The sequence below is a fragment of the Leptodactylus fuscus genome, chromosome 1, assembly GCF_031893055.1.
Source record: "Leptodactylus fuscus isolate aLepFus1 chromosome 1, aLepFus1.hap2, whole genome shotgun sequence".
NCBI classification, from domain to species: Eukaryota; Metazoa; Chordata; class Amphibia; order Anura; family Leptodactylidae; genus Leptodactylus; species Leptodactylus fuscus.
Window position 1 is genome coordinate 154,108,951 of NC_134265.1, and position 23,062 is coordinate 154,132,012.

At 42.3% G+C, this 23,062-nt stretch overlaps 1 protein-coding gene and 21 non-coding genes across 22 annotated transcripts in view; all 22 read left to right on the top strand.

Annotated features, from left to right (window-relative positions):
* The window catches only part of APBA1 (amyloid beta precursor protein binding family A member 1), a 567,069-nt gene that overhangs the window by 312,203 nt on the left and 231,804 nt on the right, over positions 1–23,062 (top strand). The window lies entirely within an intron of this gene.
* Positions 1,807–1,879, top strand: TRNAT-CGU (transfer RNA threonine (anticodon CGU)). Its single transcript has one exon. It is a non-coding gene; the product is annotated as a tRNA-Thr (tRNA).
* TRNAT-UGU (transfer RNA threonine (anticodon UGU)) lies at positions 2,734–2,806 on the top strand. The gene has a single exon. It is a non-coding gene; the product is annotated as a tRNA-Thr (tRNA).
* TRNAT-CGU (transfer RNA threonine (anticodon CGU)) lies at positions 3,369–3,441 on the top strand. The gene has a single exon. It is a non-coding gene; the product is annotated as a tRNA-Thr (tRNA).
* TRNAT-UGU (transfer RNA threonine (anticodon UGU)) lies at positions 4,296–4,368 on the top strand. The gene has a single exon. It is a non-coding gene; the product is annotated as a tRNA-Thr (tRNA).
* TRNAT-CGU (transfer RNA threonine (anticodon CGU)) lies at positions 7,874–7,946 on the top strand. Its single transcript has one exon. It is a non-coding gene; the product is annotated as a tRNA-Thr (tRNA).
* On the top strand, positions 8,801–8,873 carry TRNAT-UGU (transfer RNA threonine (anticodon UGU)). Its single transcript has one exon. It is a non-coding gene; the product is annotated as a tRNA-Thr (tRNA).
* TRNAT-CGU (transfer RNA threonine (anticodon CGU)) lies at positions 9,436–9,508 on the top strand. Its single transcript has one exon. It is a non-coding gene; the product is annotated as a tRNA-Thr (tRNA).
* Positions 10,362–10,434, top strand: TRNAT-UGU (transfer RNA threonine (anticodon UGU)). Its single transcript has one exon. It is a non-coding gene; the product is annotated as a tRNA-Thr (tRNA).
* On the top strand, positions 10,997–11,069 carry TRNAT-CGU (transfer RNA threonine (anticodon CGU)). Its single transcript has one exon. It is a non-coding gene; the product is annotated as a tRNA-Thr (tRNA).
* On the top strand, positions 11,924–11,996 carry TRNAT-UGU (transfer RNA threonine (anticodon UGU)). The gene has a single exon. It is a non-coding gene; the product is annotated as a tRNA-Thr (tRNA).
* On the top strand, positions 12,559–12,631 carry TRNAT-CGU (transfer RNA threonine (anticodon CGU)). The gene has a single exon. It is a non-coding gene; the product is annotated as a tRNA-Thr (tRNA).
* TRNAT-UGU (transfer RNA threonine (anticodon UGU)) lies at positions 13,486–13,558 on the top strand. Its single transcript has one exon. It is a non-coding gene; the product is annotated as a tRNA-Thr (tRNA).
* Positions 14,944–15,016, top strand: TRNAT-UGU (transfer RNA threonine (anticodon UGU)). The gene has a single exon. It is a non-coding gene; the product is annotated as a tRNA-Thr (tRNA).
* TRNAT-UGU (transfer RNA threonine (anticodon UGU)) lies at positions 16,506–16,578 on the top strand. The gene has a single exon. It is a non-coding gene; the product is annotated as a tRNA-Thr (tRNA).
* Positions 17,141–17,213, top strand: TRNAT-UGU (transfer RNA threonine (anticodon UGU)). The gene has a single exon. It is a non-coding gene; the product is annotated as a tRNA-Thr (tRNA).
* Positions 17,776–17,848, top strand: TRNAT-CGU (transfer RNA threonine (anticodon CGU)). Its single transcript has one exon. It is a non-coding gene; the product is annotated as a tRNA-Thr (tRNA).
* TRNAS-UGA (transfer RNA serine (anticodon UGA)) lies at positions 18,703–18,775 on the top strand. The gene has a single exon. It is a non-coding gene; the product is annotated as a tRNA-Ser (tRNA).
* On the top strand, positions 19,338–19,410 carry TRNAT-CGU (transfer RNA threonine (anticodon CGU)). The gene has a single exon. It is a non-coding gene; the product is annotated as a tRNA-Thr (tRNA).
* TRNAT-UGU (transfer RNA threonine (anticodon UGU)) lies at positions 20,265–20,337 on the top strand. Its single transcript has one exon. It is a non-coding gene; the product is annotated as a tRNA-Thr (tRNA).
* TRNAT-CGU (transfer RNA threonine (anticodon CGU)) lies at positions 20,900–20,972 on the top strand. Its single transcript has one exon. It is a non-coding gene; the product is annotated as a tRNA-Thr (tRNA).
* On the top strand, positions 21,827–21,899 carry TRNAS-UGA (transfer RNA serine (anticodon UGA)). Its single transcript has one exon. It is a non-coding gene; the product is annotated as a tRNA-Ser (tRNA).

Genomic DNA, 23,062 nt, shown 5'->3' on the forward strand with positions numbered 1-23,062 from the left:
ATGTGTCCCTGAGAAGTAATACTAGGTGGGTGTCATAACAAGAAATAACAGAACATAACAGAGGTCTGTTAAGGGAGAGTGTCAAGAAAAAGGGTTGGCGACAAGGCTGAGGAAGAATCAGTCACTGATAATGCCCCTAGCAACCGGCTTCTTCTGTTTCGGAGATTTAGATCTGCGATATGGTGCCTGTTTCTCCAGGGTGGGTAAGGGTGGCCAATCGTGCACATCCTCGGGAAGCATTGACCAAGATGGTATGGGTATCGGGTCCAGACCCAGTAATATATCCTGCGGCCCTGATTCATGACAGAGAGACCGAATGGGAACAGCCACGCATAAGATAAGCCTTTCTCTCTCAGGGTAGCTAGCAATGGTTTCAATAATCTCCTCTTAGCGAGTGTGGAGGGTGCCAGATCTTGATATAGCTGTATTTCATGGCCCTCATACATTAGGGGTCTCTTGTCCCTTGACGCCATGAGGACTTCTGTTGTGTCCACAGAAGTCAATAGACCACATATTATGTCCCTAGGAGGCTCTGTAGTTGCAGGCTTAGCCCTAATGGAGCGATGTACCCTCTCAATCTGGATGGATGCAGCCCTCTCTGAGCCTAGGATGTCTGTAAAGATGGCGGACATGATCTCCCTCAGAGAGTCAGGGGGGAAAGACTCAGGTAAGCCCTTCAGTCTGATGTTTCTTCTCCTGTTCCTATTCTCCAAGTCCTCAATCATGTCATGGAGGCGATTGAGATGGTTGTGATGATTGGAGATATGCAATGCTGCTGTGGCCGTGTGTTGTGTTATGTCCGTGTGGGCAGACTCCAATCTATCTACGCGGCCTCCCATGTGTTGGAGCTCGGCTTTCATCTCAGCTAATTCGGCCATAACTGGGGCAATAGTTTTTGCTAGGGCTTTCATGAGAAAGGCTTGGGTAATGGGGCGCGTACCTGTGTCCTGTATGTCTGCGCCAGACATGCTCTCCACGTCAGACTCTTCAGGGGCGTCCCCTGACTGCAGATCTTCGGGCGCCATCTTGCGTGCCAAGGCCGGAGACTGAGAGGCCTTTTTTCGGAAGAATTTGTGGAGTTCTGCCGAACTGGACCTGCGGTTTGGTGTCCCCGGCAGGTCCCCTCCACGTTCCCGGTTTTGTTTGCCCATTTTCAGGCGGTTAATTGCGGTAGGGTCGGGGTAAGGCTGCTCTGTAGACGGAGCTGCAGGCTCAGACCTCCATCCACTTCAGCGGTTAGGCTCCGCCCCCCCGCACTTTTGTGAAAGATCACGTCGATCCTTCCGACTGACCATCACCCTACTAGCTTGGTCTAAGATGTCAAATATAGACCCAGAAAACATTTAGACACGGTGGTTAAATACTGTACCTTTGAAAATGAAATCCTCATGGAGCATTTCTCGCTTTGAGTGGAGATGCATCTCTGTTTGGTATCTATAACATTCAGATGTTTGCCTGTCTAATTAGGAAATTAGTCATGTTCAACCTCCCGTTGAAACTCTTTATAATGTGGAGCAGCTCTAACATGTAATAGAATATTTCACATATCCATCTTTACAGGTTTTACAAGTCTTACGCAATAATTATTACTCTGGTCGGGTAAGAATAAGCCTTCATGTACCTAGCAAATTGATCTTCTTCTATGGCAATGTCAAATTCATTGCTAAAGGAAGATTTTTCAACTGTTTCCATGTGCTTTTACCATGAAGTATTTTACCGTCATCAATACAAACACCACCAAAGAGCTTCTAGAGCTCTAAAACAAAGCTTTGCTCCGACATATCGATACACACATAGATCTAGGAAGGCTTCATAGCTCAGAGGTTAGAGCACTGGTCTCGTAAACCAGGGGTCGCGAGTTCGACTCTCGCTGAAGCCTTTGTGTTAGCTTAAATCTTACCCACGCTTTGGTACTTTGGTTTCAGGAACAGGATCTCTGTTATGGTTAGATGGAGTGTGTCATAAGTAAATTTAGTTAAGCACATTAGTTTGTAGTGGAGTTTCCACTCATAGGACCCTTGCTGAGTTCTGGAGCAAAATTTCATAGAAATTGCTGTTTTATTCCTATGAAAATGAAGGCACTAGTTCTTTGCGGGTATGCCGTAGCTTGATGGGCTTCAGTCTCAGCTCTAGTTTCCCGGGCAAAGCAAAGCATTTTTCTCCTCATTTGCATATAATTAACATGGCCATTTACATGAAGATGGGCACCAAAGTTGAAAAACAGAGGCATATTTGGAAAGTGTAGAAACACCACTACAAGGTACTGTGTTGGGGTTTGTAAACAATTTGCTGCTGATAGACTCCATGTAAACGGGCCAAATATAGCCTATTTTTACAAATAAGACTATAGTTAGGAAAAATGTTGATGAAAGATTCAACTTGTATACAAGTCTACCACCAGGGTTGTTAAGCTATAGATTTATGCTAATATTAGCTAGCAGAACTTTTCGAGTCTCAGGATCTCACATGCTGAGTGAAGTGGAATAGCGTAATGTACAACGTAAGATGTTTTATGAAGACGTGTAGTCGGGTTATGTTCCTTGCCAATCCACTGGTATCCTGTTCCCTTCTTCTGTCACTCTAGCGATAAACACGCAATCAGTTCTAAAATTGAGATTTTATAGAGTATTTGACTTATGCTTATCCCATGCCGGAGCACCTAATTGGTAATGCACCAGTTCACTGTGGAGGAGGTTTGGAAAAGTAAACCAAAGGAAGTGGAGTTTTTGTCTTGGCTTCATAGCTCAGTGGTTAGAGCACTGGTCTTGTAAACCAGGGGTCACGAGTTCAATTCTCGCTGGAGCCTTTGCTGCTCGCACTTTTGTGAAAGATCACGTCGATCCTTCCGACTGACCATCACCCTACTAGCTTGGTCTAAGATGTCAAATATAGACCCAGAAAACATTTAGACACGGTGGTTAAATACTGTACCTTTGAAAATGAAATCCTCATGGAGCATTTCTCGCTTTGAGTGGAGATGCATCTCTGTTTGGTATCTATAACATTCAGATGTTTGCCTGTCTAAATAGGAATTTAGTCATGTTCAACCTCCCGTTGAAACTCTTTATAATGTGGAGCAGCTCTAACATGTATTAGAATATTTCTCATATCCATCTTTACAGGTTTTACAAGTCTTACGCAATAATTATTACTCTGGTCGGGTAAGAATAAGCCTTCATGTACCTAGCAAATTGATCTTCTTCTATGGCAATGTCAAATTCATTGCTAAAGGAAGATTTTTCAACTGTTTCCATGTGCTTTTACCATGAAGTATTTTACCGTCATCAATACAAACACCACCAAAGAGCTTCTAGAGCTCTAAAACAAAGCTTTGCTCCGACATATCGATATACACATAGGTCTAGGAAGGCTTCATAGCTCAGAGGTTAGAGCACTGGTCTCGTAAACCAGGGGTCGCGAGTTCGACTCTCGCTGAAGCCTTTGTGTTAGCTTAAATCTTACCCACGGTTTGTTACTTTGGTTTCAGGAACAGGATCTCTGTTATGGTTAGATGGAGTGTGTCATAAGTAAATGTAGTTAACCACGTTAGTTTGTAGTGGAGTTTCCACTCATAAGACCCTTGCTGAGTTCTGGAGCAAAATTTCATAGAAATTGCTGTTTTATTCCTATGAAAATGAAGGCACTAGTTCTTTGCGGGTATGCCGTAGCTTGATGGGCTTCAGTCTCAGCTCTAGTTTCCCGAGCAAAGCAAAGCATTTTTCTCCTCATTTGCATATAATTAACATGGCCATTTACATGAAGATGGGCACCAAAGTTGAAAAACAGAGGCATATTTGGAAAGTGTAGAAACACCACTACAAGGTACTGTGTTGGGGTTTGTAAACAATTTGCTGCTGATAGACTCCATGTAAACGGGCCAAATATAGCCTATTTTTACAAATAAGACTATAGTTAGGAAAAATGTTGATGAAAGATTCAACTTGTATACAAGTCTACCACCAGGGTTGTTAAGCTATAGATTTATGCTAATATTAGCTAGCAGAACTTTTCGAGTCTCAGGATCTCACATGCTGAGTAAAGTGGAATAGCGTAATGTACAACGTAAGATGTTTTATGAAGACGTGTAGTCGGGTTATGTTCCTTGCCAATCCACTGGTATCCTGTTCCCTTCTTCTGTCACTCTAGCGATAAACACGCAATCAGTTCTACACTTGAGATTTCATAGAGTCTTTGACTTATGCTTATCCCATGCCGGAGCACCTAATTGGTAATGCACCAGTTCACTGTGGAGGAAGTTTGGAAAAGTAAACCAAAGGAAGTGGAGTTTTTGTCTTGGCTTCATAGCTCAGTGGTTAGAGCACTGGTCTTGTAAACCAGGGGTCCCGAGTTCAATTCTCGCTGGAGCCTTTGCTGCTCGCACTTTTGTGAAAGATCACGTCGATCCTTCCGACTGACCATCACCCTACTAGCTTGGTCTAAGATGTCAAATATAGACCCAGAAAACATTTAGACACGGTGGTTAAATACTGTACCTTTGAAAATGAACTCCTCATGGAGCATTTCTCGCTTTGAGTGGAGATGCATCTCTGTTTGGTATCTATAACATTCAGATGTTTGCCTGTCTAAATAGGAATTTAGGCATGTTCAACCTCCCGTTGAAACTCTTTATAATGTGGAGCAGCTCTAACATGTATTAGAATATTTCTCATATCCATCTTTACAGGTTTTACAAGTCTTACGCAATAATTATTACTCTGGTCGGGTAAGAATAAGCCTTCATGTACCTAGCAAATTGATCTTCTTTAGAGATGAGCGAACACTAAAATGTTCGAGGTTCGAAATTCGATTCGAACAGCCGCTCACTGTTCGAGTGTTCGAATGGGTTTCGAACCCCATTATAGTCTATGGGGAACATAAACTCGTTAAGGGGGAAACCCAAATTCGTGTCTGGAGGGTCACCAAGTCCACTATGACACCCCAGGAAATGATACCAACACCCTGGAATGACACTGGGACAGCAGGGGAAGCATGTCTGGGGGCATAAAAGTCACTTTATTTCATGGAAATCCCTGTCAGTTTGCGATTTTCGCAAGCTAACTTTTCCCCATAGAAATGCATTGGCCAGTGCTGATTGGCCAGAGTACGGAACTCGACCAATCAGCGCTGGCTCTGCTGGAGGAGGCGGAGTCTAAGATAGCTCCACACCAGTCTCCATTCAGGTCCGACCTTAGACTCCGCCTCCTCCGGCAGAGCCAGCGCTGATTGGCCGAAGGCTGGCCAATGCATTCCTATGCGAATGCAGACTTAGCAGTGCTGAGTCAGTTTTGCTCAACTACACATCTGATGCACACTCGGCACTGCTACATCAGATGTAGCAATCTGATGTAGCAGAGCCGAGGGTGCACTAGAACCCCTGTGCAAGCTCAGTTCACGCTAATAGAATGCATTGGCCAGCGCTGATTGGCCAATGCATTCTATTAGCCCGATGAAGTAGAGCTGAATGTGTGTGCTAAGCACACACATTCAGCACTGCTTCATCAAGCCAATACAATGCATTAGCCAGTGCTGATTGGCCAGAGTACGGAATTCGGCCAATCAGCGCTGGCCAATGCATTCTATTAGCCCGATGAAGTAGAGCTGAATGTGTGTGCTAAGCACACACATTCAGCACTGCTTCATCAAGCCAATACAATGCATTAGCCAGTGCTGATTGGCCAGAGTACGGAATTCGGCCAATCAACGCTGGCTCTGCTGGAGGAGGCGGAGTCTAAGATCGCTCCACACCAGTCTCCATTCAGGTCCGACCTTAGACTCCGCCTCCTCCGGCAGAGCCAGCGCTGATTGGCCGAAGGCTGGCCAATGCATTCCTATGCGAATGCAGACTTAGCAGTGCTGAGTCAGTTTTGCTCAACTACACATCTGATGCACACTCGGCACTGCTACATCAGATGTAGCAATCTGATGTAGCAGAGCCGAGGGTGCACTAGAACCCCTGTGCAAACTCAGTTCACGCTAATAGAATGCATTGGCCAGCGCTGATTGGCCAATGCATTCTATTAGCCCGATGAAGTAGAGCTGAATGTGTGTGCTAAGCACACACATTCAGCACTGCTTCATCAAGCCAATACAATGCATTAGCCAGTGCTGATTGGCCAGAGTACGGAATTCGGCCAATCAGCGCTGGCCAATGCATTCTATTAGCCCGATGAAGTAGAGCTGAATGTGTGTGCTAAGCACACACATTCAGCACTGCTTCATCAAGCCAATACAATGCATTAGCCAGTGCTGATTGGCCAGAGTACGGAATTCGGCCAATCAGCGCTGGCTCTGCTGGAGGAGGCGGAGTCTAAGGTCGGACCTGAATGGAGACTGGTGTGGAGCGATCTTAGACTCCGCCTCCTCCAGCAGAGCCAGCGCTGATTGGCCGAATTCCGTACTCTGGCCAATCAGCACTGGCTAATGCATTGTATTGGCGTGATGAAGCAGTGCTGAATGTGTGTGCTTAGCACACACATTCAGCTCTACTTCATCGGGCTAATAGAATGCATTGGCCAATCAGCGCTGGCCAATGCATTCTATTAGCGTGAACTGAGTTTGCACAGGGGTTCTAGTGCACCCTCGGCTCTGCTACATCAGATTGCTACATCTGATGTAGCAGTGCCGAGTGTGCATCAGATGTGTAGTTGAGCAAAACTGACTCAGCACTGCTAAGTCTCTGCATTCGCATAGGAATGCATTGGCCAGCCTTCGGCCAATCAGCGCTGGCTCTGCCGGAGGAGGCGGAGTCTAAGGTCGGACCTGAATGGAGACTGGTGTGGAGCGATCTTAGACTCCGCCTCCTCCAGCAGAGCCAGCGCTGATTGGTCGAGTTCCGTACTCTGGCCAATCAGCGCTGGCCAATGCATTCTATTAGCCCGATGAAGTAGAGCTGAATGTGTGTGCTTAGCACACACATTCAGCTCTACTTCATCAGGCTAATAGAATACATTGGCCAATCAGCGCTGGCCAATGCATTCTATTAGCTTGATGAAGCAGAGTGTGCACAAGGGTTCAAGCGCACCCTCGGCTCTGATGTAGCAGAGCTGAGGGTGCACAAGGGTTCAAGTGCACCCTCGGCTCTCCTACATCAGAGCCGAGGGTGCGCTTGAACCCTTGTGCAGCCTCGGCTCTGCTACATCAGAGCCGAGGGTGCGCTTGAACCCTTGTGCACACTCTGCTTCATCAAGCTAATAGAATGCATTGGCCAGCACTGATTGGCCAGAGTACGGAATTCGGCCAATCAGCGCTGGCCAATGCATCCCTATGGGAAAAAGTTTATCTCACAAAAATCACAATTACACACCCGATAGAGCCCCAAAAAGTTATTTTTAATAACATTCCCCCCTAAATAAAGGTTATCCCTAGCTATCCCTGCCTGTACAGCTATCCCTGTCTCATAGTCACAAAGTTCACATTCTCATATGACCCGGATTTGAAATCCACTATTCGTCTAAAATGGAGGTCACCTGATTTCGGCAGCCAATGACTTTTTCCAATTTTTTTCAATGCCCCCAGTGTCGTAGTTCCTGTCCCACCTCCCCTGCGCTGTTATTGGTGCAAAAAAGGCGCCAGGGAAGGTGGGAGGGGAATCGAATTTTGGCGCACTTTACCACGTGGTGTTCGATTCGATTCGAACATGGCGAACACCCTGATATCCGATCGAACATGTGTTCGATAGAACACTGTTCGCTCATCTCTAATCTTCTTCTATGGCAATGTCAAATTCATTGCTAAAGGAAGATTTTTCAACTGTTTCCATGTGCTTTTACCATGAAGTATTTTACCGTCATCAATACAAACACCACCAAAGAGCTTCTAGAGCTCTAAAACAAAGCTTTGCTCCGACATATCGATATACACATAGGTCTAGGAAGGCTTCATAGCTCAGAGGTTAGAGCACTGGTCTCGTAAACCAGGGGTCGCGAGTTCGACTCTCGCTGAAGCCTTTGTGTTAGCTTAAATCTTACCCACGCTTTGTTACTTTGGTTTCAGGAACAGGATCTCTGTTATGGTTAGATGGAGTGTGTCATAAGTAAATGTAGTTAACCACATTAGTTTGTAGTGGAGTTTCCACTCATAGGACCCTTGCTGAGTTCTGGAGCAAAATTTCATAGAAATTGCTGTTTTATTCCTATGAAAATGAAGGCACTAGTTCTTTGCGGGTATGCCGTAGCTTGGTGGGCTTCAGTCTCAGCTCTAGTTTCCCGGGCAAAGCAAAGCATTTTTCTCCTCATTTGCATATAATTAACATGGCCATTTACATGAAGATGGGCACCAAAGTTGAAAAACAGAGGCATATTTGGAAAGTGTAGAAACACCACTACAAGGTACTGTGTTGGGGTTTGTAAACAATTTGCTGCTGATAGACTCCATGTAAACGGGCCAAATATAGCCTATTTTTACAAATAAGACTACAGTTAGGAAAAATGTTGATGAAAGATTCAACTTGTATACAAGTCTACCACCAGGGTTGTTAAGCTATAGATTTATGCTAATATTAGCTAGCAGAACTTTTCGAGTCTCAGGATCTCACATGCTGAGTAAAGTGGAATAGCGTAATGTACAACGTAAGATGTTTTATGAAGACGTGTAGTCGGGTTATGTTCCTTGCCAATCCACTGGTATCCTGTTCCCTTCTTCTGTCACTCTAGCGATAAACACGCAATCAGTTCTACACTTGAGATTTCATAGAGTCTTTGACTTATGCTTATCCCATGCCGGAGCACCTAATTGGTAATGCACCAGTTCACTGTGGAGGAGGTTTGGAAAAGTAAACCAAAGGAAGTGGAGTTTTTGTCTTGGCTTCATAGCTCAGTGGTTAGAGCACTGGTCTTGTAAACCAGGGGTCGCGAGTTCAATTCTCGCTGGAGCCTTTGCTGCTCGCACTTTTGTGAAAGATCACGTCGATCCTTCCGACTGACCATCACCCTACTAGCTTGGTCTAAGATGTCAAATATAGACCCAGAAAACATTTAGACACGGTGGTTAAATACTGTACCTTTGAAAATGAAATCCTTATGGAGCATTTCTCGCTTTGAGTGGAGATGCATCTCTGTTTGGTATCTATAACATTCAGATGTTTGCCTGTCTAAATAGGAATTTAGGCATGTTCAACCTCCCGTTGAAACTCTTTATAATGTGGAGCAGCTCTAACATGTATTAGAATATTTCTCATATCCATCTTTACAGGTTTTACAAGTCTTACGCAATAATTATTACTCTGGTCGGGTAAGAATAAGCCTTCATGTACCTAGCAAATTGATCTTCTTCAATGGCAATGTCAAATTCATTGCTAAAGGAAGATTTTTCAACTGTTTCCATGTGCTTTTACAATGAAGTATTTTACCGTCATCAATACAAACACCACCAAAGAGCTTCTAGAGCTCTAAAACAAAGCTTTGCTCCGACATATCGATATACACATAGGTCTAGGAAGGCTTCATAGCTCAGAGGTTAGAGCACTGGTCTCGTAAACCAGGGGTCGCGAGTTCGACTCTCGCTGAAGCCTTTGTGTTAGCTTAAATCTTACCCACGCTTTGGTACTTTGGTTTCAGGAACAGGATCTCTGTTATGGTTAGATGGAGTGTGTCATAAGAAAATTTAGTTAAGCACATTAGTTTGTAGTGGAGTTTCCACTCATAGGACCCTTGCTGAGTTCTGGAGCAAAATTTCATAGAAATTGCTGTTTTATTCCTATGAAAATGAAGGCACTAGTTCTTTGCGGGTATGCCGTAGCTTGATGGGCTTCAGTCTCAGCTCTAGTTTCCCGGGCAAAGCAAAGCATTTTTCTCCTCATTTGCATATAATTAACATGGCCATTTACATGAAGATGGGCACCAAAGTTGAAAAACAGAGGCATATTTGGAAAGTGTAGAAACACCACTACAAGGTACTGTGTTGGGGTTTGTAAACAATTTGCTGCTGATAGACTCCATGTAAACGGGCCAAATATAGCCTATTTTTACAAATAAGACTATAGTTAGGAAAAATGTTGATGATAGATTCAACTTGTATACAAGTCTACCACCAGGGTTGTTAAGCTATAGATTTATGCTAATATTAGCTAGCAGAACTTTTCGAGTCTCAGGATCTCACATGCTGAGTGAAGTGGAATAGCGTAATGTACAACGTAAGATGTTTTATGAAGACGTGTAGTCGGGTTATGTTCCTTGCCAATCCACTGGTATCCTGTTCCCTTCTTCTGTCACTCTAGCGATAAACACGCAATCAGTTCTACACTTGAGATTTCATAGAGTCTTTGACTTATGCTTATCCATGCCGGAGCACCTAATTGGTAATGCACCAGTTCACTGTGGAGGAGGTTTGGAAAAGTAAACCAAAGGAAGTGGAGTTTTTGTCTTGGCTTCATAGCTCAGTGGTTAGAGCACTGGTCTTGTAAACCAGGGGTCGCGAGTTCAATTCTCGCTGGAGCCTTTGCTGCTCGCACTTTTGTGAAAGATCACGTCGATCCTTCCGACTGACCATCACCCTACTAGCTTGGTCTAAGATGTCAAATATAGACCCAGAAAACATTTAGACACGGTGGTTAAATACTGTACCTTTGAAAATGAAATCCTCATGGAGCATTTCTCGCTTTGAGTGGAGATGCATCTCTGTTTGGTATCTATAACATTCAGATGTTTGCCTGTCTAAATAGGAATTTAGGCATGTTCAACCTCCCGTTGAAACTCTTTATAATGTGGAGCAGCTCTAACATGTATTAGAATATTTCTCATATCCATCTTTACAGGTTTTACAAGTCTTACGCAATAATTATTACTCTGGTCGGGTAAGAATAAGCCTTCATGTACCTAGCAAATTGATCTTCTTCTATGGCAATGTCAAATTCATTGCTAAAGGAAGATTTTTCAACTGTTTCCATGTGCTTTTACCATGAAGTATTTTACCGTCATCAATACAAACACCACCAAAGAGCTTCTAGAGCTCTAAAACAAAGCTTTGCTCCGACATATCGATATACACATAGGTCTAGGAAGGCTTCATAGCTCAGAGGTTAGAGCACTGGTCTCGTAAACCAGGGGTCGCGAGTTCAATTCTCGCTGGAGCCTTTGTGTTAGCTTAAATCTTACCCACGCTTTGGTACTTTGGTTTCAGGAACAGGATCTCTGTTATGGTTAGATGGAGTGTGTCATAAGTAAATGTAGTTAACCACATTAGTTTGTAGTGGAATTTCCACTCATAGGACCCTTGCTGAATTCTGGAGCAAAATTTCATAGAACTTGCTGTTTTATTCCTATGAAAATGAAGGCACTAGTTCTTTGCGGGTATGCCGTAGCTTGATGGGCTTCAGTCTCAGCTCTAGTTTCTCGGGCAAAGCAAAGCATTTTTCTGCTCATTTGCATATAATTAACATGGCCATTTACATGAAGATGGGCACCAAAGTTGAAAAACAGAGGCATATTTGGAAAGTGTAGAAACACCACTACAAGGTACTGTGTTGGGGTTTGTAAACAATTTGCTGCTGATAGACTCCATGAAAACGGGCCAAGTATAGCCTATTTTTACAAATAAGACTATAGTTAGGAAAAATGTTGATGAAAGATTCAACTTGTATACAAGTCTACCACCAGGGTTGTTAAGCTATAGATTTATGCTAATATTAGCTAGCAGAACTTTTCGAGTCTCAGGATCTCACATGCTGAGTGAAGTGGAATAGCGTAATGTACAACGTAAGATGTTTTATGAAGACGTGTAGTCGGGTTATGTTCCTTGCCAATCCACTGGTATCCTGTTCCCTTCTTCTGTCACTCTAGCGATAAACACGCAATCAGTTCTACACTTGAGATTTCATAGAGTCTTTGACTTATGCTTATCCCATGCCGGAGCACCTAATTGGTAATGCACCAGTTCACTGTGGAGGAGGTTTGGAAAAGTAAATCAAAGGAAGGAGAGTTTTTGTCTTGGCTTCATAGCTCTGTGGTTAGAGCACTGGTCTTGTAAACCAGGGATCGTGAGTTTAATTCTCGCTGGAGCCTTTGCTGCTCGCACTTTTGTGAAAGATCACGTCGATCCTTCCGACTGACCATCACCCTACTAGCTTGGTCTAAGATGTCAAATATAGACCCAGAAAACATTTAGACACGGTGGTTAAATACTGTACCTTTGAAAATGAAATCCTTATAGAGCATTTCTCGCTTTGAGTGGAGATGCATCTCTGTTTGGTATCTATAACATTCAGATGTTTGCCTGTCTAAATAGTAAATTAGGCATGTTCAACCTCCCGTTGAAACTCTTTATAATGTGGAGCAGCTCTAACATGTATTAGAATATTTCTCATATCCATCTTTACAGGTTTTACAAGTCTTACGCAATAATTATTACTCTGGTCGGGTAAGAATAAGCCTTCATGTACCTAGCAAATTGATCTTCTTCAATGGCAATGTCAAATTCATTGCTAAAGGAAGATTTTTCAACTGTTTCCATGTGCTTTTACCATGAAGTATTTTACCGTCATCAATACAAACACCACCAAAGAGCTTCTAGAGCTCTAAAACAAAGCTTTGCTCCGACATATCGATATACACATAGGTCTAGGAAGGCTTCATAGCTCAGAGGTTAGAGCACTGGTCTCGTAAACCAGGGGTCGCGAGTTCGACTCTCGCTGAAGCCTTTGTGTTAGCTTAAATCTTACCCACGCTTTGGTACTTTGGTTTCAGGAACAGGATCTCTGTTATGGTTAGATGGAGTGTGTCATAAGAAAATTTAGTTAAGCACATTAGTTTGTAGTGGAGTTTCCACTCATAGGACCCTTGCTGAGTTCTGGAGCAAAATTTCATAGAAATTGCTGTTTTATTCCTATGAAAATGAAGGCACTAGTTCTTTGCGGGTATGCCGTAGCTTGATGGGCTTCAGTCTCAGCTCTAGTTTCCCGGGCAAAGCAAAGCATTTTTCTCCTCATTTGCATATAATTAACATGGCCATTTACATGAAAATGGGCACCAAAGTTGAAAAACAGAGGCATATTTGGAAAGTGTAGAAACACCACTACAAGGTACTGTGTTGGGGTTTGTAAACAATTTGCTGCTGATAGACTCCATGTAAACGGGCCAAATATAGCCTATTTTTACAAATAAGACTATTGTTAGGAAAAATGTTGATGAAAGATTCAACTTGTATACAAGTCTACCACCAGGGTTGTTAAGCTATAGATTTATGCTAATATTAGCTAGCAGAACTTTTCGAGTCTCAGGATCTCACATGCTGAGTGAAGTGGAATAGCGTAATGTACAACGTTAGATGTTTTTTGAAGACGTGTAGTCGGGTTATGTTCCTTGCCAATCCACTGGTATCCTGTTCCCTTCTTCTGTCACTCTAGCGATAAACACGCAATCAGTTCTACACTTGAGATTTCATAGAGTCTTTGACTTATGCTTATCCCATGCCGGAGCACCTAATTGGTAATGCACCAGTTCACTGTGGAGGAGGTTTGGAAAAGTAAACCAAAGGAAGGGGAGTTTTTGTCTTGGCTTCATAGCTCAGTGGTTAGAGCACTGGTCTTGTAAACCAGGGGTCGCGAGTTCAATTCTCGCTGGAGCCTTTGCTGCTCGCACTTTTGTGAAAGATCACGTCGATCCTTCCGACTGACCATCACCCTACTAGCTTGGTCTAAGATGTCAAATATAGACCCAGAAAACATTTAGACACGGTGGTTAAATACTGTACCTTTGAAAATGAAATCCTCATGGAGCATTTCTCGCTTTGAGTGGAGATGCATCTCTGTTTGGTATCTATAACATTCAGATGTTTGCCTGTCTAAATAGGAATTTAGGCATGTTCAACCTCCCGTTGAAACTCTTTATAATGTGGAGCAGCTCTAACATGTATTAGAATATTTCTCATATCCATCTTTACAGGTTTTACAAGTCTTACGCAATAATTATTACTCTGGTCGGGTAAGAATAAGCCTTCATGTACCTAGCAAATTGATCTTCTTCTATGGCAATGTCAAATTCATTGCTAAAGGAAGATTTTTCAACTGTTTCCATGTGCTTTTACCATGAAGTATTTTACCGTCATCAATACAAACACCACCAAAGAGCTTCTAGAGCTCTAAAACAAAGCTTTGCCTTTGCGGTAGCTTAAATCTTACTCATGGTTTGTTAATTTGGTTACAGGAACAGGAGTTCTGTTATGGTAAGATGGAGTGTGTCATAAGTAAATTTAGTTAACCACATTAGTTTGTAGTGGAGTTTCCACTCATAGGACCCTTGCTGAGTTCTGGAGCAAAATTTCATAGAAATTGCTGTTTTATTCCTATGAAAATGAAGGCACTAGTTCTTTGCGGGTATGCCGTAGCTTGATGGGCTTCAGTCTCAGCTCTAGTTTCCCGGGCAAAGCAAAGCATTTTTCTCCTCATTTGCATATAATTAACATGGCCATTTACATGAAGATGGGCACCAAAGTTGAAAAACAGAGGCATATTTGGAAAGTGTAGAAACACCACTACAAGGTACTGTGTTGGGGTTTGTAAACAATTTGCTGCTGATAGACTCCATGTAAACGGGCCAAATATAGCCTATTTTTACAAATAAGACTATAGTTAGGAAAAATGTTGATGATAGATTCAACTTGTATACAAGTCTACCACCAGGGTTGTTAAGCTATAGATTTATGCTAATATTAGCTAGCAGAACTTTTCGAGTCTCAGGATCTCACATGCTGAGTGAAGTGGAATAGCGTAATGTACAACGTAAGATGTTTTATGAAGACGTGTAGTCGGGTTATGTTCCTTGCCAATCCACTGGTATCCTGTTCCCTTCTTCTGTCACTCTAGCGATAAACACGCAATCAGTTCTACACTTGAGATTTCATAGAGTCTTTGACTTATGCTTATCCCATGCCGGAGCACCTAATTGGTAATGCACCAGTTCACTGTGGAGGAGGTTTGGAAAAGTAAACCAAAGGAAGAGGAGTTTTTGTCTTGGCTTCATAGCTCAGTGGTTAGAGCACTGGTCTTGTAAACCAGGGGTCGCGAGTTCAATTCTCGCTGGAGCCTTTGCTGCTCGCACTTTTGTGAAAGATCACGTCGATCCTTCCGACTGACCATCACCCTACTAGCTTGGTCTAAGATGTCAAATATAGACCCAGAAAACATTTAGACACGGTCGTTAAATACTGTACCTTTGAAAATGAAATCCTCATGGAGCATTTCTCGCTTTGAGTGGAGATGCATCTCTGTTTGGTATCTATAACATTCAGATGTTTGCCTGTCTAAATAGGAATTTAGGCATGTTCAACCTCCCGTTGAAACTCTTTATAATGTGGAGCAGCTCTAACATGTATTAGAATATTTCTCATATCCATCTTTACAGGTTTTACAAGTCTTACGCAATAATTATTACTCTGGTCGGGTAAGAATAAGCCTTCATGTACCTAGCAAATTGATCTTCTTCTATGGCAATGTCAAATTCATTGCTAAAGGAAGATTTTTCAACTGTTTCCATGTGCTTTTACCATGAAGTATTTTACCGTCATCAATACAAACACCACCAAAGAGCTTCTAGAGCTCTAAAACAAAGCTTTGCTCCGACATATCGATATACACATAGGTCTAGGAAGGCTTCATAGCTCAGAGGTTAGAGCACTGGTCTCTTAAACCAGGGGTCGCGAGTTCGACTCTCGCTGAAGCCTTTGTGTTAGCTTAAATCTTACCCACGTTTTGTTACTTTGGTTTCAGGAACAGGATCTCTGTTATGGTTAGATGGAGTGTGTCATAAGTAAATTTAGTTAACCACATTAGTTTGTAGTGGAGTTTCCACTCATAGGACCCTTGCTGAGTTCTGGAGCAAAATTTCATAGAAATTGCTGTTTTATTCCTATGAAAATGAAGGCACTTGTTCTTTGCGGGTATGCCGTAGCTTGATGGGCTTCAGTCTCAGCTCTAGTTTCCCGGGCAAAGCAAAGCATTTTTCTGCTCATTTGCATATAATTAACATGGCCATTTACATGAAGATGGGCACCAAAGTTGAAAAACAGAGGCATATTTGGAAAGTGTAGAAACACCACTACAAGGTACTGTGTTGGGGTTTGTAAACAATTTGCTGCTGATAGACTCCATGTAAACGGGCCAAATATAGCCTATTTTTACAAATAAGACTATAGTTAGGAAAAATGTTGATGAAAGATTCAACTTGTATACAAGTCTACCACCAGGGTTGTTAAGCTATAGATTTATGCTAATATTAGCTAGCAGAACTTTTCGAGTGTCAGGATCTCACATGCTGAGTGAAGTGGAATAGCGTAATGTACAACGTAAGATGTTTTATGAAGACGTGTAGTCGGGTTATGTTCCTTGCCAATCCACTGGTATCCTGTTCCCTTCTTCTGTCACTCTAGCGATAAACACGCAATCAGTTCTACACTTGAGATTTCATAGAGTCTTTGACTTATGCTTATCCCATGCCGGAGCACCTAATTGGTAATGCACCAGTTCACTGTGGAGGAGGTTTGGAAAAGTAAACCAAAGGAAGAGGAGTTTTTGTCTTGGCTTCATAGCTCAGTGGTTAGAGCACTGGTCTTGTAAACCAGGGGTCGCGAGTTCAATTCTCGCTGGAGCCTTTGCTGCTCGCACTTTTGTGAAAGATCACGTCGATCCTTCCGACTGACCATCACCCTACTAGCTTGGTCTAAGATGTCAAATATAGACCCAGAAAACATTTAGACACGGTGGTTAAATACTGTACCTTTGAAAATGAAATCCTCATGGAGCATTTCTCGCTTTGAGTGGAGATGCATCTCTGTTTGGTATCTATAACATTCAGATGTTTGCCTGTCTAAATAGGAATTTAGGCATGTTCAACCTCCCGTTGAAACTCTTTATAATGTGGAGCAGCTCTAACATGTATTAGAATATTTCTCATATCCATCTTTACAGGTTTTACAAGTCTTACGCAATAATTATTACTCTGGTCGGGTAAGAATAAGCCTTCATGTACCTAGCAAATTGATCTTCTTCTATAGCAATGTCAAATTCATTGCTAAAGGAAGATTTTTCAACTGTTTCCATGTGCTTTTACCATGAAGTATTTTACCGTCATCAATACAAACACCACCAAAGAGCTTCTAGAGCTCTAAAACAAAGCTTTGCTCCGACATATCGATATACACATAGGTCTAGGAAGGCTTCATAGCTCAAAGGTTAGAGCACTGGTCTTGTAAACCAGGGGTCGCGAGTTCAATTCTCGCTGGAGCCTTTGCTGCTCGCACTTTTGTGAAAGATCACGTCGATCCTTCCGACTGACCATCACCCTACTAGCTTGGTCTAAGATGTCAAATATAGACCCAGAAAACATTTAGACACGGTGGTTAAATACTGTACCTTTGAAAATGAAATCCTCATGGAGCATTTCTCGCTTTGAGTGGAGATGCATCTCTGTTTGGTATCTATAACATTCAGATGTTTGCCTGTCTAAATAGGAATTTAGGCATGTTCAACCTCCCGTTGAAACTCTTTATAATGTGGAGCAGCTCTAACATGTATTAGAATATTTCTCATATCCATCTTTACAGGTTTTACAAGTCTTACGCAATAATTATTACTCTGGTCGGGTAAGAATAAGCCTTCATGTACCTAGCAAATTGATCTTCTTCTATGGCAATGTCAAATTCATTGCTAAAGGAAGATTTTTCAACTGTTTCCATGTGCTTTTACCATGAAGTATTTTACCGTCATCAATACAAACACCACCAAAGAGCTTCTAGAGCTCTAAAACAAAGCTTTGCTCTGACATATCGATATACACATAGGTCTAGGAAGGTTTCATAGCTCAGAGGTTAGAGCACTGGTCTCGTAAACCAGGGGTCGCGAGTTCGACTCTCGCTGAAGCCTTTGTGTTAGCTTAAATCTTACCCACGCTTTGGTACTTTGGTTTCAGGAACAGGATCTCTGTTATGGTTAGATGGAGTGTGTCATAAGTAAATTTAGTTAAGCACATTAGTTTGTAGTGGAGTTTCCACTCATAGGACCCTTGCTGAGTTCTGGAGCAAAATTTCATAGAAATTGCTGTTTTATTCCTATGAAAATGAAGGCACTAGTTCTTTGCGGGTATGCCGTAGCTTGATGGGCTTCAGTCTCAGCTCTAGTTTCCCGGGCAAACCAAAGCATTTTTCTCCTCATTTGCATATAATTAACATGGCCATTTACATGAAGATGGGCACCAAAGTTGAAAAACAGAGACATATTTGGAAAGTGTAGAAACACCACTACAAGGTACTGTGTTGGGGTTTGTAAACAATTTGCTGCTGATAGACTCCATGTAAACGGGCCAAATATAGCCTATTTTTACAAATAAGACTATTGTTAGGAAAAATGTTGATGAAAGATTCAACTTGTATACAAGTCTACCACCAGGGTTGTTAAGCTATAGATTTATGCTAATATTAGCTAGCAGAACTTTTCGAGTCTCAGGATCTCACATGCTGAGTGAAGTGGAATAGCGTAATGTACAACGTAAGATATTTTATGAAGACGTGTAGTCGGGTTATGTTCCTTGCCAATCCACTGGTATCCTGTTCCCTTCTTCTGTCACTCTAGCGATAAACACGCAATCAGTTCTACACTTGAGATTTCATAGAGTCTTTGACTTATGCTTATCCCATGCCGGAGCACCTAATTGGTAATGCACCAGTTCACTGTGGAGAAGGTTTGGAAAAGTAAACCAAAGGAAGTGGAGTTTTTGTCTTGGCTTCATAGCTCAGTGGTTAGAGCACTGGTCTTGAAAACCAGGGGTCGCGAGTTCAATTCTCGCTGGAGCCTTTGCTGCTCGCACTTTTGTGAAAGATCACGTCGATCCTTCCGACTGACCATCACCCTACTAGCTTGGTCTAAGATGTCAAATATAGACCCAGAAAACATTTAGACACGGTGGTTAAATACTGTACCTTTGAAAATGAAATCCTCATGGAGCATTTCTCGCTTTGAGTGGAGATGCATCTCTGTTTGGTATCTATAACATTCAGATGTTTGCCTGTCTAAATAGGAATTTAGGCATGTTCAACCTCCCGTTGAAACTCTTTATAATGTGGAGCAGCTCTAACATGTATTAGAATATTTCTCATATCCATCTTTACAGGTTTTACAAGTCTTACGCAATAATTATTACTCTGGTCGGGTAAGAATAAGCCTTCATGTACCTAGCAAATTGATCTTCTTCTATGGCAATGTCAAATTCATTGCTAAAGGAAGATTTTTCAACTGTTTCCATGTGCTTTTACCATGAAGTATTTTACCGTCATCAATACAAACACCACCAAAGAGCTTCTAGAGCTCTAAAACAAAGCTTTGCTCCGACATATCGATATACACATAGGTCTAGGAAGGCTTCGTAGCTCAGAGGTTAGAGCACTGGTCTCGTAAACCAGGGGTCGCGAGTTCGACTCTCGCTGAAGCCTTTGTGTTAGCTTAAATCTTACCCACGCTTTGGTACTTTGGTTTCAGGAACAGGATCTCTGTTATGGTTAGATGGAGTGTGTCATAAGTAAATTTAGTTAAGCACATTTGTTTGTAGTGGAGTTTCCACTCATAGGACCCTTGCTGAGTTCTGGAGCAAAATTTCATAGAAATTGCTGTTTTATTCCTATGAAAATGAAGGCACTAGTTCTTTGCGGGTATGCCGTAGCTTGATGGGCTTCAGTCTCAGCTCTAGTTTCCCGGGCAAAGCAAAGCGTTTTTCTCCTCATTTGCATATAATTAACATGGCCATTTACATGAAGATGGGCACCAAAGTTGAAAAACAGAGGCATATTTGGAAAGTGTAGAAACACCACTACAAGGTACTGTGTTGGGGTTTGTAAACAATTTGCTGCTGATAGACTCCATGTAAACGGGCCAAATATAGCCTATTTTTACAAATAAGACTATTGTTAGGAAAAATGTTGATGAAAGATTCAACTTGTATACAAGTCTACCACCAGGGTTGTTAAGCTATAGATTTATGCTAATATTAGCTAGCAGAACTTTTCGAGTCTCAGGATCTCACATGCTGAGTGAAGTGGAATAGCGTAATGTACAACGTAAGATGTTTTATGAAGACGTGTAGTCGGGTTATGTTCCTTGCCAATCCACTGGTATCCTGTTCCCTTCTTCTGTCATTCTAGCGATAAACACGCAATCAGTTCTACACTTCAGATTTCATAGAGTCTTTGACTTATGCTTATCTCATGCCGGAGCACCTAATTGGTAATGCACCAGTTCACTGTGGAGGAGGTTTGGAAAAGTAAACCAAAGGAAGGCGAGTTTTTGTCTTGGCTTCATAGCTCAGTGGTTAGAGCACTGGTCTTGTAAACCAGGGGTCGCGAGTTCAATTCTCGCTGGAGTCTTTGCTGCTCGCACTTTTGTGAAAGATCACGTCTATCTTTCCGACTGACCATCACCCTACTAGCTTGGTCTAAGATGTCAAATATAGACCCAGAAAACATTTAGACACGGTGGTTAAATACTGTACCTTTGAAAATGAAATCCTCATGGAGCATTTCTCGCTTTGAGTGGAGATGCATCTCTGTTTGGTATCTATAACATTCAGATGTTTGCCTGTCTAAATAGGAATTTAGGCATGTTCAACCTCCCGTTGAAACTCTTTATAATGTGGAGCAGCTCTAACATGTATTAGAATATTTCTCATATCCATCTTTACAGGTTTTACAAGTCTTACGCAATAATTATTACTCTGGTCGGGTAAGAATAAGCCTTCATGTACCTAGCAAATTGATCTTCTTCTATGGCAATGTCAAATTCATTGCTAAAGGAAGATTTTTCAACTGTTTCCATGTGCTTTTACCATGAAGTATTTTACCGTCATCAATACAAACACCACCAAAGAGCTTCTAGAGCTCTAAAACAAAGCTTTGCTCCGACATATCGATATACACATAGGTCTAGGAAGGCTTCATAACTCAGAGGTTAGAGCACTGGTCTCGTAAACCAGGGGTCGAGAGTTCGACTCTCGCTGAAGCCTTTGTGTTAGCTTAAATCTTACCCACGCTTTGGTACTTTGGTTTCAGGAACAGGATCTCTGTTATGGTTAGATGGAGTGTGTCATAAGTAAATGTAGTTAACCACATTAGTTTGTAGTGGAGTTTCCACTCATAAGACCCTTGCTGAGTTCTGGAGCAAAATTTCATAGAAATTGCTGTTTTATTCCTATGAAAATGAAGGCACTAGTTCTTTGCGGGTATGCCGTAGCTTGATGGGCTTCAGTCTCAGCTCTAGTTTCCCGGGCAAAGCAAAGCATTTTTCTCCTCATTTGCATATAATTAACATGGCCATTTACATGAAGATGGGCACGAAAGTTGAAAAACAGAGGCATATTTGGAAAGTGTAGAAACACCACTACAAGGTACTGTGTTGGGGTTTGTAAACAATATGCTGCTGATAGACTCCATGTAAACGGGCCAAATATAGCCTATTTTTACAAATAAGACTATAGTTAGGAAAAATGTTGATGAAAGATTCAACTTGTATACAAGTCTACCACCAGGGTTGTTAAGCTATAGATTTATGCTAATATTAGCTAGCAGAACTTTTCGAGTCTCAGGATCTCACATGCTGAGTGAAGTGGAATAGCGTAATGTACAACGTAAGATGTTTTATGAAGACGTGTAGTCGGGTTATGTTCCTTGCCAATCCACTGGTATCCTGTTCCCTTCTTCTGTCACTCTAGCGATAAACACGCAATCAGTTCTACACTTGAGATTTCATAGAGTCTTTGACTTATGCTTATCCCATGCCGGAGCACCTAATTGGTAATGCACCAGTTCACTGTGGAGGAGATTTGGGAAAGTAAACCAAAGGAAGGGGAGTTTTTGTCTTGGCTTCATAGCTCAGTGGTTAGAGCACTGGTCTTGAAAATCAGGGGTCGCGAGTTCAATTCTCGCTGGAGCCTTTGCTGCTCGCACTTTTTTTTTTTTTTTTATAATATTTTTATTGAAATTTATAATAGGACTACAACAAATAGAGAATATACGATTGGGTAGGGGTTACAATCGCGAAGAAATAGGAAGTTATTACAATTGTGAGTACAAATCGTTGGTGATAAAACATATGTGATAAAACATTGGTAATGAAACAAGGTGGGGAGAACTGAGATGACAATCAAACCAAAACATCTTACATGTGAGAGGTTTATGGAAAGAATGGAAGAGCAAGTAGTAGTGGCTTGTTCAGTATTTGACTTTACGGCAGACATGGCGCCTGCCAAAAATCAATAACTAGAGGAATGGATCCCTGTGCACCTGGTGAACGAGAGTTGAAGGTGGGGCTTAATCAAAAGATAGGTAGACAGGGAGGTGTTGTGGTTGGTAAGCTTTGGAGTAGTCAAGCTATTGTAGGGGGACAATATATGATAAAACAAACTCAGTTGACCATTATCAGGCACACGTATGCGGAAAGTGGGGGGGGGGAAGGGTAGGTGGGAGAGGATGTGCGAGAGGGGAGAGGGGAGAGGGGAGAGGGGGGGGGGCGGGTGAATGAGATATTGAGGGGGCAGTGGGGAAAGAGGAGGGAGGGGGGGAATAGGAGGGAATGCAGACTAGGTTGCGACCCGCGGCCAGAGCGACCGCCAGGGGGTCCAAATCTTTTCAAATTTGTGATGAGATCTATTTTTCCAGGACGTCAGTTCCTCAAATCTAGAAATTTGATTTACTTTCCCTATCCATTCTGATTTGGTAGGGGGGTCAGAGGACAGCCACTTCAACGGAATTAAGGCATTTGCTGCTAGTATCAGTAAAGATAAGAGGTTGGATTTTGAAGGTTTGTAAGTGGAGGACGGGAGGGCCAGTAGGACCATAGTGTCCGTTAGTTCAAATGACGGGGAGGTAAGCTCGCGGATTACTTCTTGAATCGATAGCCAGTAAGTCTGTATTTTAGGGCAGGACCACCATATATGGAGCAGGGAACCTTCCTGAGATCCACATCTCCAACAAGATGATTTGTCTGTCAGATTATGCTTCAGTAGCCAGTCTGGTGTCCGATACCACCTGGTGAGCAGTTTATAGTGAGATTCTTGGAGGCGAACACAAGGGGAAAACCCATGAGAATGTGACAGAA